The sequence below is a fragment of the Urocampus carinirostris genome, chromosome 1 (assembly GCF_059441175.1).
Source record: "Urocampus carinirostris isolate Australia breed hairy pipefish chromosome 1, RoL_Ucar_1.0, whole genome shotgun sequence".
Lineage (NCBI taxonomy): Eukaryota > Metazoa > Chordata > Actinopteri > Syngnathiformes > Syngnathidae > Urocampus > Urocampus carinirostris.
The window spans coordinates 13355891-13370617 of record NC_142349.1 but is presented as its reverse complement, the minus strand read 5'-3'; the positions used below and the strand labels follow the sequence as shown (position 1 = coordinate 13370617).

General features: G+C 41.4%; 1 long non-coding RNA gene across 1 annotated transcript in view; it reads left to right on the top strand.

Annotated features, from left to right (window-relative positions):
• The first annotated feature begins 7725 nt into the window (after positions 1–7725).
• Positions 7726–14727, top strand: part of LOC148373612 (uncharacterized) — a 45846-nt gene continuing 38844 nt past the window's right edge. Inside the window, exon 1 of the long non-coding RNA XR_015852773.1 lies at positions 7726–7869. This is a non-coding gene — a long non-coding RNA (uncharacterized LOC148373612). The remainder of the gene's footprint in view (positions 7870–14727) is intronic.

Here is a 14727-nt window from a genome sequence, read left to right as displayed (position 1 = left end):
CTCACACAGATTTGGGCATGTGGCAAGGCGACTACGCTTCCATCTGTTAACGCAGTGTAAGAAGATAGCGACGCTGTACTTTCATTACCACTTCCATTTCTTCCTGGAGCTGAGAAAGCCTCTGCTCTAGATGGCGTATACTGTAGCAAAGACCTCCTGGCATTTATTACCCAATCAATATCCAACTTAAATCTAATTTAGTGGGAAGTGGTGAACTCTTTTATTTTAACACATACACCTACACTAACACACACCACCAGTGTAGCACATTTCTCTGAAAGTAACTATCTAGCTACAAATTAATGTAAATACTTGCAAGCCGTTGCCCTAAAACTGCTTAAAAAGAGCCACAAAATAAAAGAAGCAAAAAAAAAAAAAACGTGTACTGTACTGTACTGTACTGTGGAATCAGGAAACCCTTCACATTTCTTGGCTTGTGCAATCTTGAGCGCTTGTGAACTAATGGTGGGTAGATCAATCCAAACAACGATTTTATCAATACTTGGATAGCATCGATAATATTGTCTTGGGATGGATAATGTCTTCCCATTTTAACTATCACTGTAATATCGTTGTTCGTGGTTCGGAATATTATCGATCCAATTGTTATTTGCACTACTTTATATTAAAAGTATTGTATTTTAGTTGTCTTATTGACAAGCATTCAAGGGTTCGTTACTTTTGTTTCTTTTTTCTGGTTTTACTCCCTTGACTTTTGTGTCACTACATTTTTTGTGCCGACCCTCAAAACTGCTTAAAAATAGAGACATTAATTAATTAATTTAAGAAAATGGATACACCTACCTATGAAAATGGTACACCCTTAATATTTCTTGGCTAGTGCAATCCTGAGAGCTTGCAGACTAACAGCCGAGATACTCTATAACCATTTTGCCCTCTACCCACTTGAATATTTCCTTCTCCATTTCTGGGTAATGTCCAAGACATTTTCTTTTTTTATCCGGGCATAGAATGGTTTTGCAAGAAAAAGGCCAACATTCAGAATTATTTTAAAGTAAATTCTGTGCTCACTTTTGCCTAATTGGTCTGGTTTTTCATTTGTAAGCCACACCCCTGCCCACGCATTGGCCACAATTCGCAACCACATTCAGTGTACATTGTGCATATAAGCTGAGTCCCTAATTTCAGTAGTGGAATGTGGCTTGGGTGTGAGTATGTACTTCAGGAAGAATACAAGACTATCAGGAGGGAGAATATACCCATTCCCATACTCTGCTTGAGATAGTGCCAGTGTAACTGTATTCAGTTGTATTTTGTTGGAAGACACAAACAAGCCCCCACCCTCCTTGGTGTTGTATTCAGCCTGAATGAGGACTACAGTATTGGTAAGTATCGTTAAATTACAGAAGGAAGTATAATCCATGCCCTGCTTTAAAAAAGAAATCGCACCATGATTTAATTACAAAATTTGATCAAGTAATTGCGTTCCTTTGTAACGCGGCACTACCAACACTGCACACGAGAGGACTGCGCCTTCCTCCACCACTCGCTCTGGCAGGGTGAAGGGGCCTCTTTCACTGTTCCACTCTTTTCACGCTGCAGACAGTTACAATGTTCTCCAAGCAGCCGGCGTGACTGTTCTCACGCTTTCCCGCCGTGACAAGAGGAAGCAGGGAGGCTGGCGGCCAGCTTTCCTTCTCTTTCTTTGCTAAAATAAGGAAGCATTTTCCAAACTTTTCAAAGAACTCGTTGGTCTCTACTGGCCTACACACTATGAGAAGCACTGACCTGAAGTAATATTATTCCATCCCTCCATTTATTTTCTGTTCTGCTTCTCCTCACTGGAGGCATGGGTGTTCTGGGGACTGCAGGCAATGGGTCGGCTATCAGCCAACTGCTGGGCACATGTAGACAAACAACCATTCATACTCACTAAATAGCAACCTAAAGCTTTGAATCCCCTAAAGATAAACATTTCAACAACATATAAGAGAGAAAGACTGAGGGTCCAAACTTCCTGACAAATGTGCTGTGTCTTTTTAAAATATTTGTTTTCAAAGTTAAAAAGCCCTGATTTCAACTACCACAGAAACAATCCTTCCTAATTTCCTGGCTACGAAACTGGACTTGCTGTGAAAACCTCTTGTATACATTGGCATAGTAAACTTAACTTAACTTGACTTTTGTTTTTTACTGTAAAAGATTGCATTATAGTTATTTATTAAAAAACACTACATGGTATTACACCATACTTTTATTTATTTTATTATTTTTTTTTTTGGGGGGGGGGGCAAATACTCAAAATCTCACGGCTGCTTGAACAGAAACAGTAAGTGCAGCTGTCATTGGCAATAGGACATTTTAGTCTATCTATTTTATCTACAGTAAGTTAGAGAGTGTCTGGCCCTAAAGACGGACTGACTAAAGGCCTGTACATAAGCACATCAAATGGAAATAAAATGTCTCAGCAAAAGAGCTAAACGTAGATCATAAATATTTTTATAATTTGTAAATGTCTTTGAATGTTCTGGATATGTGGTGATTTTTTCAAAAAACTAACTGTCAATTGTGCAGTATGACTTTTCAGTTTCCTACTCACATTGCAGGCATGCACATGTACAAATGCAAAATCGTCACGATAAGTGTTTCAGCCTGATTGCATCTCCATACAAGCTGTAAACCACCAATGTGGATGTATTTGTTTCTAAGTCTATTTTCTGCCCGTTCTGCCATGTTATTAACGCCAAGCAGTTGCACTGAAGGGTAAAAGAAAGAAGAAAAAGTGTTGATATTATCTTTCCAATGCGTGGTCATAATACAAACTCCCCCAACACGGACAATAACGTTAATCCTGTCCTTACCTACATGCCGCTTTTTGTAAAAAGTGCAAAACGTTTGGGACTCGGTGAAAACTACATGGACGACGGGATGTTGCGTTTAAACAAAACACAATATCCAGGCGGTCCGAACGTTGAGCATTCTGATTGTGCTGCTCTCACTTTCTAAAAATGGAAAAATAAAAACAGGCAATTGAGATTGTTTTATAGCATGGGAAAAGAGTCTGCACACTATGGCCCACGGAGGCTTATTTCAAACACTCAAGCTAAGTTTTGGTGCTCTCAGAGAGCTTTGATTATGGCTGATTTTGATCCCAACTGTGTTTAACGGTGGTTGATTGCAGATGAAAAAAAACCCACTACATTTGTTTTGAACTACATCACACCGTTGGGGCAAATAGCGCCTAGTGATTTCACGCAATCAGGGTCCAAGCCTGATTGCGTGAAAAAAAGCCGGCCAGTAAGGCTCAAGCTCTCCAACGGGTAAATTTATATACATAGGTTGGACGTCATTTGTTGTACCAGTGTGTGTGTGTGTGTGTGTCTGTGTGTGTCTGTGTGTGAATTCAAATTTGATTTATTTTCAATGATAACAATTTTGTAAACTATGTTTTCAACTAGATTAGGCATGGCATTTACGGATAAATATGTCCTAAAACAGCAAAATAAGACAAAAAGAACGTCAGTGTATATAGAGGTAGTGAAACCGGCAGTATTGTAAGTGCATTGTAACAACTGTAAAAAAAAACGTGCAAAAACACTTAGCAGAAAAAAAAATCAAAAATGAGTCAATAAATGAGCTATATAGACCAAAAACGATTTTGCTTTTTTGTTTTGCTTGGCATTAGTGGAGACACGGCATATTTTTTTAAGTGTTCACACAACATTGGTACAAACAAAACAATTATGCTCGATATTGGTGGGGACATAGCGAATTTTGTTAAAGTGATCACATAACAATGGTGTGGACTATGGGGTGCGAAGATGTCGCCAACCATTCAAAAACAATGCCCTACAGTGTACCGAAGCCTTGCCTCCTTTCCAGACCACAAATTCTGCCTGTCGAACATTTGGACTGTCACTTTCGCCAGCGTGAGTTTACCAGATCACTTAGACCTTGCCTGTCAACGGACCTCCTCTACTGCCTCTGGTGATCAAGATACCGTTGCCTCAATTTTCCTGTCTCATTTTTGTACCGAATATGGACCAAATGAACAACCTATTGTTGCTTCCATCAATCCGCACCAATGAGGAGGAGCAGCGGTTCTACACTGAGCTCCTCCCGGATGTCTAAGCTTCTCACCTCATATCTAAGGAAGAGTAGTTCAGAAGTTCAGGAGGTAAAGCGCTCATCTTGGGATCAAGAGGTCGCAGGTTCGATTCCTAGATCCTCAGAGTTATATTTCAAAGTGTCCTTGGGCAAGACACTGAATTTCCAATGGCTGCTATCGGTTAGTTAGTGTGTGTAAAAGGGAAAGTATGAAGCACATTGTAAAGCGCTTTGCGAGGTCTTCATTGGGTTGAAAAGCGCTATACAAATGCAAAACATTTACATTTTAACAAGTGCGCAAGATACTTGAAATCCTCCACTTGGGGTAGGTTCTCAACCCCAACCTTTAAGGAGCATGCCACCCATTCCCGGCTGAGAACCATGGTCCCAGACATGGAGGTGCTACAAAATCGATCATCGAAGTGCGGCCTAGGGTGTCTTGGTGCCAGGTACACATATAGATACACTTATGTTGGAACATCGTGTTTGAATAGGACAAGCCATACCAGGCAGAGACGTCCAATAACGAAACCCACCCTGGTTAAGGGGTGTTCCTCCCTATCACACACTTCATGGTCTTACTGTTATTGCTCAGGTAAGGGTTGAGGTCACCCAGCAGCACGAGGGTGTCCCTATGGGGTGTGCTCAAGAGCACACCCACAAGGACTTCGAGAAGAGCGGATACTCTGAACTGCTGTTTTGTGCGTAACCACATACAACAGTCAGGAGCCGTCCTCCGACCAGATGTCGGAGGGAGGCTACCCTCTCATCTACCGAGGTGGCCGCAACTTACATGCGTTAAGCTGTGCGGCAACCAATATGCCAACACCAGCTCTGCGCCTCTTGCCATGGGCAACTCCAGATTGGAAAAGAGCCCAACCCCTCTCGAGAAGTCTGGTACCAGAACCCAAACTGTGTGTCGAGGTGAGTCCAACTGTATCCACTCGGAACCTTGCACACCAGCTCTGGCTCCTTCCCCGCCAGAGAGGTGACATTCCATGTCCCAAAAGCTATTTTCTGTAGCCGGGGATCAGTGCGCCAAGGACCCCTTCTTTGGCTGCTGCCTGGCCCTCTACGCACTCGACCCCTTCGGCCCCTCCCACAGGTGATGAGCCCATGGGAAGGGGGACCCAAGTCGGCCTTTCAGGCTGCGCCCAGTCGGAAGCTGTGAACAAAGTCCCAGCCACCAGGCACTTGCCAGCGGACCCCATATCCAGGCCTGGCTCCAGATGGGAGCCCTGGTTACCCACATCCTGGTTACCCAATGTTTTGTCTCGTCATGAGGGGTCGGCGAGTTGCTACCAGAGACTTGAAACCCCAGACAACATAGCTCCTGGGATCATTAGGACACACATATCCCTGCACCACGATAAGGTAGCAGCTCATGGAGAAAGGTAACTTGTTTTTTCAGTATTTTTAAAATATATCAACGTCCATTGTTTTAAACCGATCAAATGATGACCAGGTTATACGGTGTGAGGGTTTCTTCAACATGTTCTTTGTGTCATATATATTGAGATATTTTTGTACCAAAAAGAAGAGGCGCAGTCCTATTTTTTCCAGCTGGAAGAAAGCTGAAGAACAAACGAACCTGGGAGCTTGTTCGTCAGCTTCCTGCGTCCCCTCAGTTTCTCCAAACTTTTTATTTCACTTGAGAGGGCCCTACATACACCTGTGTTTCCTAGATAAGGGAAAGGGAGTAAAACACACGTAACCAGGAGACATTACAAGCTTGTCTTATCTCTGGCTAACATGATCAGACTGTTTACAAACCATCCAACATTAGATGTCATGCTAACATACTACATGTTATACCAATGTTAATAATAAGCAAATGTGTGACAACTATCTGATAATTATTCCCACGCTTTGAAAGACGGATTGAACTTCAGTAGCTTATTTTAATTACTATGGTTTAAGTATCTTTTAAAGAAAATATGTAAATAAAACATCAATAATGACTGGAAGGTAAACATTTACATTTTAAAATGTGTATTCCCAGCCTTTAAAAAAAAGTTTTTTTGCATACTTAAGTGTGGCCAAATTTATCAAAAAATACATACTGTAAAATTTGGACTATAAGCCGCAACTTTTTTTCCCAAGCTTTTAACCCTGCGGCTTATGCAATGATCTGGCTAATGTATGTATCTTCGAACAGCCGCCAGGGGCGCCCAAACTGTAAAGGTGAGAGTGAGACAGGTGGAATATACATGTCAAGAAAGACGCAAGTTTAATGTAACTTAGCGTTTTGTTCATGGATAAAACTAGCATAAACAAACCCTCATTATGGAAAAGGTGTCAATTGAAAAGGGAGCACTTGTCGGGTCTAAAAGAGGTCAAATTAAATTGAGCTTACTTCACAGCGCTAACTACCTAATTGGGAAAAAATTTACGAGTATGTTCATTTGTAAACAGAAACAATGTGGCGAAACAAAAAGATTACAATAAGCAAGGTCCAATGACATGTTAAAGGTGGATTTTTATTTTTCTATCAGCATTATTGTATGTTTTGGAGTAAATATTTTACACAGTTTGCTTCTTTGGATTGTCCTTGATGTAACGAAGCCATGTTCCGGACATTCAAAGCAGTCGAAGAAGGCCAGGGCACATTTCGGTCAGTTACCTCGGCTTTATAGTTTTAGGGTATCTTGTTTGAGACTGACCGTGATATTTTTTCAATGAGTATATTTTGAAAAGGTCATCATATCTTAAAGACCAAGAGTTTAAGCCTTCCAACGATATGTGCCATGACGTATTTCAGTGACTGGTAACATTGTGCAGAAACATATTTTTCGATCAAAAGTCGGAACATTGATAGATTAAGGTACTGTATATTATTAACTCTTTCTGTGTACTATCTTTCTTTGTAAATATCTCATGTTTCAATGTGGGCACATGCGGCTTATAGTCATGTGTGGCTTATGTATGTACAAAATGTTTTCCTTTAAAAATGTACTGGGTGCGGGTTACAATCAGGCGCACCCTGTAGTATAAATGTTACGGTAAATACAGACACCTTTAATGATAGGGGTCTTCAGAGTTGTAAAACCTGAATAATAAATGCCCTTAAATCAGCATTTTGACTATATTTCAGAGTCCTAACTTGAATGTTGTAAATATCAAGACTATAGTAGATTTATTTTGTGGGACAGTAGTGTAATGTCACAGCACAATGGTTAATGTATGCAGAAAGCATTCGAGACGAGTAGGTGCCTGTACTTGACAAAAAAAAAAAATCCAGGTTAGAAGCCACATTAAACCGTTAAAGAATTGTAACATTCGTTGCTATCTTGAAATGACTGTTTTTCCGGAAAAAAAGCTGGCGTTAAACAGGGGGTTTAGACTTTTTCTTTCCCCAGAACTACACGACTACACAAACAAACACACACAGCCCGTGGCGTGCTGACTCACACAGACTATCAAAGTCGCGCTGTCCCTGATCCCAACAAAGACACAGAAATAAAAGTTGTATGTAGAAGAACTCGAGTAAAACAGCTTTGTTTTGAAAGCCTCGCACGGGGGCGGCGTGGTAAAGCTTCCATATCAAAACACTGCCGAGATAAAGAGCGGCTGCATCACTCAACCCGCATTAATATGCAAACATATGCTTGCCTGCCTTTTCCTGCGTACATTTTTTTTAAGCGTCCACATGGAAGCCATGAGGCTCAGGTGGGACCCGTGGTTTGCTAAACGCTCGCCAGCTGTTGACCATCCTGCCCCTCGCTCCATCCCACAATCCACAGTCTTCCCATAAGGAGTGCTATGAAGAGACATCAAGTTGCACTGCACTTTCAACCAACAGTTAGTACACTTTTTCCCCAAGTTGTGTGTTCTGCGTTCATGCTTATTTTTATACAGTGTACAGAGGATGACGAGCATAATAGTGTGTTGTAAAGCAAGCGTTCAGACACTAATGCTACTATAATGGGTTTGTCCTGGTGAGTCCAATACACAGTTCTTGCTCTGTTTTCTGTGTTCACAAGCTAATGTACTGGCCTAATGTTTTTTTTGAATGTATGATCAAGAATAAGTTCAGCACGGCGGCAGAGTGGTTAACGCGTGTGCGGCACAGTTCTGAGGTAATGAGATCAAACCTTCCTGTGTGGACTTTGTATGTTCTCCCTGTGTTTGCGTGAGTTTCCTTCGGGCACTCCGGTTTCTTCCCACATTTCAAAAACATGCATGTCAGGTTAAGTGGCCGGTCTAAATTGTCCCTAGGTGTGAATGAGCGAGTGAGTTGTCTGTCTCTGTGTGCCCTGCGACTGGCTGGCAACCGGTTCAGGGTGTTCCCTGCCCACTGCCTGAAAATAGCTGGGATGGGCTCCAGCACCTTCGCAACCCTACTGAGGATAAGCAGTGCAGATAAATAATGAATGAATGAATAATTCCAAAATAAGGATTAAAATTGTATTTCTTATCTGTGATATCAATGTTGTGAACGAAATTTGACATGGCACCCAAGAATAACGTGGTAAATACTTAGAAAAAAAGAGATGAAAAAGAATATTTGGTAGTGCTTTGTGACTGTCCGCAATTTAAGTGCATCACAACAATAATGCAGTTAGAATTATTGCAATGACATTAGTAGCAACATTTTTCCAAGATAAAAGTCGGGAAATTAAATATGAATGATAATTTATCAATACAAAGGGAGAATATTTATTTATTTATTGTCTGCTTTTCTAGGGTATTGACGGTTCTTGGGAATAAATGGATTTTGAGCTTGTTAGTCCTTCTTTTAAGGGACTTGTAGGGTCTTCAAGGGGGCAAAATGTCAAAGAGGTGGTGGTCGGGGTTAAAAGAAGTACATTATTTAAATGTATAACACTAATGATGGAAGAAAGGAAGGAATGAAGGAAGATTAGTGACAGTATAAAGATAAGAGCAAGCACGAAGAAACATGGATGTAGATTAAAAGGATGGAAGGAAAATAAATTGCATGGTACTAAGGAAAACCTAAAAATGAAGGGACTTAACAATGATGGTCAGGTTAATAAGCAAGTTACAAAGGGAACAAAGTTGGATGGAAAGGAGAAAATAATATTTAAAAGTAGGAAGGAAGAACACAGTTAAGAAATTTTGGTTAGCAAAAGGATTGTGAAAAAAAAACACATTAAGAAAATAACTAAAAAGAGGTAGTAGGCACGGCTTGAGTGGTAAGTGTGTTCGCGGCACAGTTCTAAGGGCATGGGTTCAAATCCAGCTACAAGGCTTCCTGTGCAGAATTTGCACGTTCACCTCTTGCTTGCGTGGGTTTCCACAGGCCCGCCGGTTTCCTCCCGCATTCCAAAAACATGCATGTCAGGTTATTTGGCCGGTCCAAATTGTCCCTAGGTGTGAATGAGCGAGAGACTTGTCTGTCTTTGTGTGTCCTGCAACTGGATGGCAATCAGTTGAGGGCGTCCCCTGCCCCCTACCCTACCGATGATAAGCGGTGCAGATAATGGATGGCGGTAGGAAAGGTAATCGAAACAATGTGAAAGATCCTTTGAGAAAAAAATATTGTATAGAAGAGGGTATATTGTTATGATGAAGGGAGGAAAGGATCAACAGTAAACAAAGAAAATATAAGGTCTATTAGGGAGAGCGAAAACAACAGAAACCGTAAAGGGAAGCAAAACAAGTTGAAAGTGGGGTGGAGCCATCGGGCATTTAAGAACAAAGCACAAATAGAAGGAGAGAGTAGTATGATCTTAAAATTGACCAAACACTAAAAGGAGAAACCCAAGAAATTGAAAGACAGGCCATAAAGATGCATGGTTATATAGAAAGATCGCATGAAAATAAGCAAGAAAGAAATGAAGGAAGGGAGACGTAAGAGAAAAAAGTTGCTGCCCAGCATAAAAAAATACTTCAAAATGTTGCTTTCATTACACAAGAGGTTGGAAGTACTAGTATTTGTTTTATCTTCTGCGGTGTCACGTGAGCAGAGCCAGTTAGATTAACAATGAAAACAATCATGAAAAGGCCTGCGGCGTCCGTTGTGGAAGGTAAACAAAAAGGTTTTTATCTCTGCAGGGATTTTTCGCCAACCTGCTGGCAGATACAGATAATAACAACAACGCTGCGCTCGCTTTCGCGCATGTACTTTTTTGTTCGGACATTAGCTCAGGGCAATGTTGAGATGATCCCGAAGATTTGTTTGTTTTGTGTGTCTATTCATCATTTAAGGGTGCAGTAAAACAAAAACACAATGTTTCCTTTTGGTGGGGAGGTCACGCTGAAGGAAAAACCTGGGTTGTAGCTCCATCAACTCGCTGTGTCACAGGTGGCGGCTGTATTGACGATGGTGCGATTGAGAAAGAAAGGAAGCAAGAAAGTGAGACAGCGCTTTGTGGCATTGTCTTTGTTCGCATGTAGAAAGGAGCACAAAAGACCTGATGATAGATGGACAAAGCCACAAGCTTGTCTCTCTTACAAGGGGAAAAAAAAATCAATGGAATGTTTCACTACGGACTCGCTTTGGAGGGCTTTCTTTGCCCTGCGAATCCACCAACAACCACAGTAATCAAACTCAGGCTAAAGTATCGGGCGCAAATCTTGTGATCAATCTGTCAATCGAGGGATCGATATGGAGAGAACGCAGAGGCTGGAGGCTTGGGCAACAAGGGTGATTGGGAAACATTTAAGTATCGCTGACTGCCCAAGTACTGTAACAAACAACAACTCCGGGGGTTGATGGATTTTGGTGTTGTTGGATCATTGATGAAGGTCTTATCGAGCGATGCTCTGTGTGACAGCTCGGTTAGCGGAGCATAGTAACTTCGACCAATCAATTACAGTGAAATTTCACGAGTTGATCCCTGTTTAATATATTATTTAAATGCAGTGGTGGGCCCTGAGAGCCAATAAGGCCTTCTCTGCTGGCCTGAAAAATATCGGAATCATCCATCCATCATTTGTCCCGCTTGTCCTCAATAGGGTCATGGTGGTACTCGGGCCCATTCCAGCAGTCTTTGGGCAGTGGGTTGGGGACACCCTGAACTGGTTGCCAGCCAGTCACAGGGCTCACAGAGACATACAGCTCACTTTCCTATTCACACCTAGGGACAATTTGGACCGGCTAATTAACCTGCCTTTTTTTGGAATGTGGGAGGATTCCGGAGGAAAGACACACACAAGCACGGGGAGAACATACAAACTCAGCACAGGAAGGCTGATCCCATGACCTCAGAACTGTGCCACAGAAGCAATAACCACCAGCCATTGTGAATCATGTATTGTTAGCTATGCTTTGTTCATCAATACCTGTTAATTATTTGCCGATGCTGTTTTACTTGGGCTTTGTCTAAATAAAGCCACAAATGATAGTAGACATAAAAGCGTCCTTTAATTAATTTTCCCCTGCGCTGCTTCAAGACGTGTGCTTTAATTTCTCAACATTTAACACAAGGGTATCCAAACTTTCAAGAAAGCTGAAAATGTGTGAGGGCCAACTAATCAGCCTGGCATTCTTTGAACAATTTTCAATAAATTCACTCTCTAAGACAAGTTTGCAGGGCTTGGCAAGAAGCGTCGCAACCTCGTAGCTTACCTTTGTAACATTTTCCTTTGACTCTTGTGAAAGTACTGCTGTGCTGTTAAAACAGCTTCCAGTTGCGTCATCTTTTTACATCGGTCGTTTCCAGTGAGCTCTTTGTAGTGAGGAAGTTTTGTCTGGCAGTGCCTTTTGATATTATATTCTTTGAAATCAGCCACTGACCCTTGGCAAATTGATCAAACGCAAATATTTCGGATTTTGTTGAAAACATACAATTTCGGCTTAGCTTGGAAGCAGCGGCCCTCACAGGTAACATTCCTTTATTTATTTCCAGTCACCACGTCGGAAACGGTTTGGGCTAAAAACATTCACAGAGAGCAAGGTGAAATGGTGACTTTTTTGGTACAAATGTAATTTATACTGTGGTCAACATTACTGGATGGGCATATATTATTCATTTTATGACTGAGGCCTCGGGCCAGTAAAAAAATTGATCACGGGTCGTAACTGGCCCCCAGGCCGGACTTCAACTAATCACATTTCAGGATTACTTGGTCATTCGGCCTGTAATATTATGTTTGTCAGCCCCACCGTGCAGGATTCAAGTCCAGCTACCGGCCTCCCTGTGTGGAATTTGCATGCTCTCCCCATGGCTGCGTGGGATTTCTCCAGGCACTCTGGTTTCCTCCCATATTCCAAAAAACGTGCATGACAGGCTAATTGGCGGGTCCGAATTGTCCCTAGGTATGAATGAACGAGAGAGTTGTCTTTCTCTGTGTGCCCTGCGACTGGCTGGAAGGCAACCAGAAGGCAACCGGTTCAGGGTGTTCAGCCAGTGCCTCATAGTGCATGCATGATAGCGTGTACAGAGGTGGCAAAAAGATAAATACATGCAATTTATCTTGCAGCATCCTGTTCATTTATTGGCTTTGCCGGAGCTTCAGATTGCAGCTTATAGCAAATCCTTGACGACATTCAAAAGCCTCAAGCATCACCGCAGGAGTTAAAACGACAGAGACGGATTGCGTGGTCATCACTACAATTCTTCTCAGCTCTTAACACGGGAAGACGATTAATATTCGAGAAATGACAGGAACCCGTGTCCTCTCGCTGACCCGCCGCTTTTGCTGCCTTGTGATTGCAACGTTCCCCGAAGGAGGCCAAGAGCCGCACAGGGAGTTTCCTTTCCTGCCGCTGATCAGAAAGCAGAAAAACTTAACCCTAATTACACTCTGGTATCCGCTGACTGCAGATTAGAATGACCCTAAAATGCAGTTTTTAGCTGGAATCAAACAGATGGCTCAAATAACTTGGGATCATTTTTGTGATGCAGCGTTGACTGGAAAAGGCTCACAGGGAATTGTTTTTTCCATGGTCATTTGGTCACTTGTGTTTAGGCTGAATTCATGAGGCTCAATAATTTCCATGAGAGAATGGAAACAGCTTGATTGTGTTGTTTGTGATGTCAGAACACTTAACAAAAAGTGAAAGAGTAAGCGTGAGTCAGCCATTAGAATGAGCCACAAATAGGGCCATGTTATGCTGGGCTAGGTTAAGAGTGTACTGTGATGTTAATTTGTATATTTTGATACCAAGTAACATGAGGTGAGTTGTTTTGGAAGGTACAGTTATGGTGATTTGTTAATTGATTCTTGAATAGTAACAATTGATAGCAATGCTATTTGATATTTTGATGTTAAAGAGATATCACGTGATTTAGTGAGACTTAATGCCAACAATTAAATTGTCTCATGTGAGACTGACATTTATCATTGATTTTGCAGATAAGCTAGAACAACAAAAAAACAAAAATATATAAAACAAATATGTAACACCAGCTGGAGCTAGCCCGTCCACCTGGGTCCAGATACATTTTCATCGACCCAGCCATTCTGAGTCTTGGTGTTGATTGAAGTAGATATGAAAGTTGCTCAAAACTTCAACAAACCACCAATGACATTGAACCTAATTTATGTAGCAGAACCATGATTGGTCCTTACATGGCTTGAGCAATTGTGCTGTCATCATCAGTTGATAGCAGATCTCAAAATGTTCTAATTATTAACGATACTGTTCGGAAATTGTATCCATTGATTTCAATTTTAATAAAAGAGTCTCGGGCCTGGGTCTCGTGTAAATCAGTGGCATTTAATTAAAAATTCAGCCCTCCCATAACGGTTGTTAGTGGGTCTGAATGCTCCTGCTGATGTTCGTGGAAGGAGTACATTATCCCAATTATGTTCCTAATTTGGTGGTTCCTTCAAGACCTGCCTAAACCTGCAGAAGTAGACTATTTTGAAAAGTCCATATTACAAGTAGTTAAAAGGACTTTGATCACTAGATGTCGCTGTATTGTGTAATGCAATCAAAAATGAGCGCTTCAAATCGCAAGGAAGAATAACCAACTATGGAGACTCAAGGTGACCAAACAGCATCAATTTTGTTAAGAAATTGTTGCCCGGCCTTTTACAAGGTTTTGGGTTCTAGAGGTACCTGTAGCAGCAAAATGGGAGACAATCATGTCTGTTACCTTTAGGTGACACTCATGTTATGTACAACAAGTATATTTGAGTACGCATTTTCATATTCATGTGTAAATTAGCTTATTATTTAATATTTTAAGAAATTACGTTTTAATATCACTTGGGGGCGCAATGTCCCTTTCAAAATATGAGTTCTGTCAAGAAAATCTCGATGTTCTTCATCTATGATTGTACTTTTAATAAAGCACAGGTGTCCATATTGGCTGATGTAAGTGAATATTGTCTTTTCTATTGTGGAATTATTTTTGGGCATCTTCATAAGTAAGTGTAAGGGAAATTATAGTTTGATTATAGTTTGAATGGGCCTTTGTATGATTTTATCCTGAAAAGTACCTTAACGAAGCCAAAGATTATATCCAGGTGCTGGTGTATTCTTACAATTGAATCATCTTGGGGACAGCTATCTATTAATCAAGATGTCCTTCACTTTAGTGCCGAGAAAGTCTGGTCAAAAGCCGTGAGCGGCTTGCTTCCATCGTCCAGCGAGCACCGGATCGCTGGCATTTGTTTTTCCTCTATATCTAAATAGACTTGTGAGTAAACATTACGCATCTGGGTCCTCTTACTGTTCTGGTCCTGACACGGTGTGGATGCTGGGTGAGCTTTCACAGCGCCACATGCTGGTAGTGGTGGAAA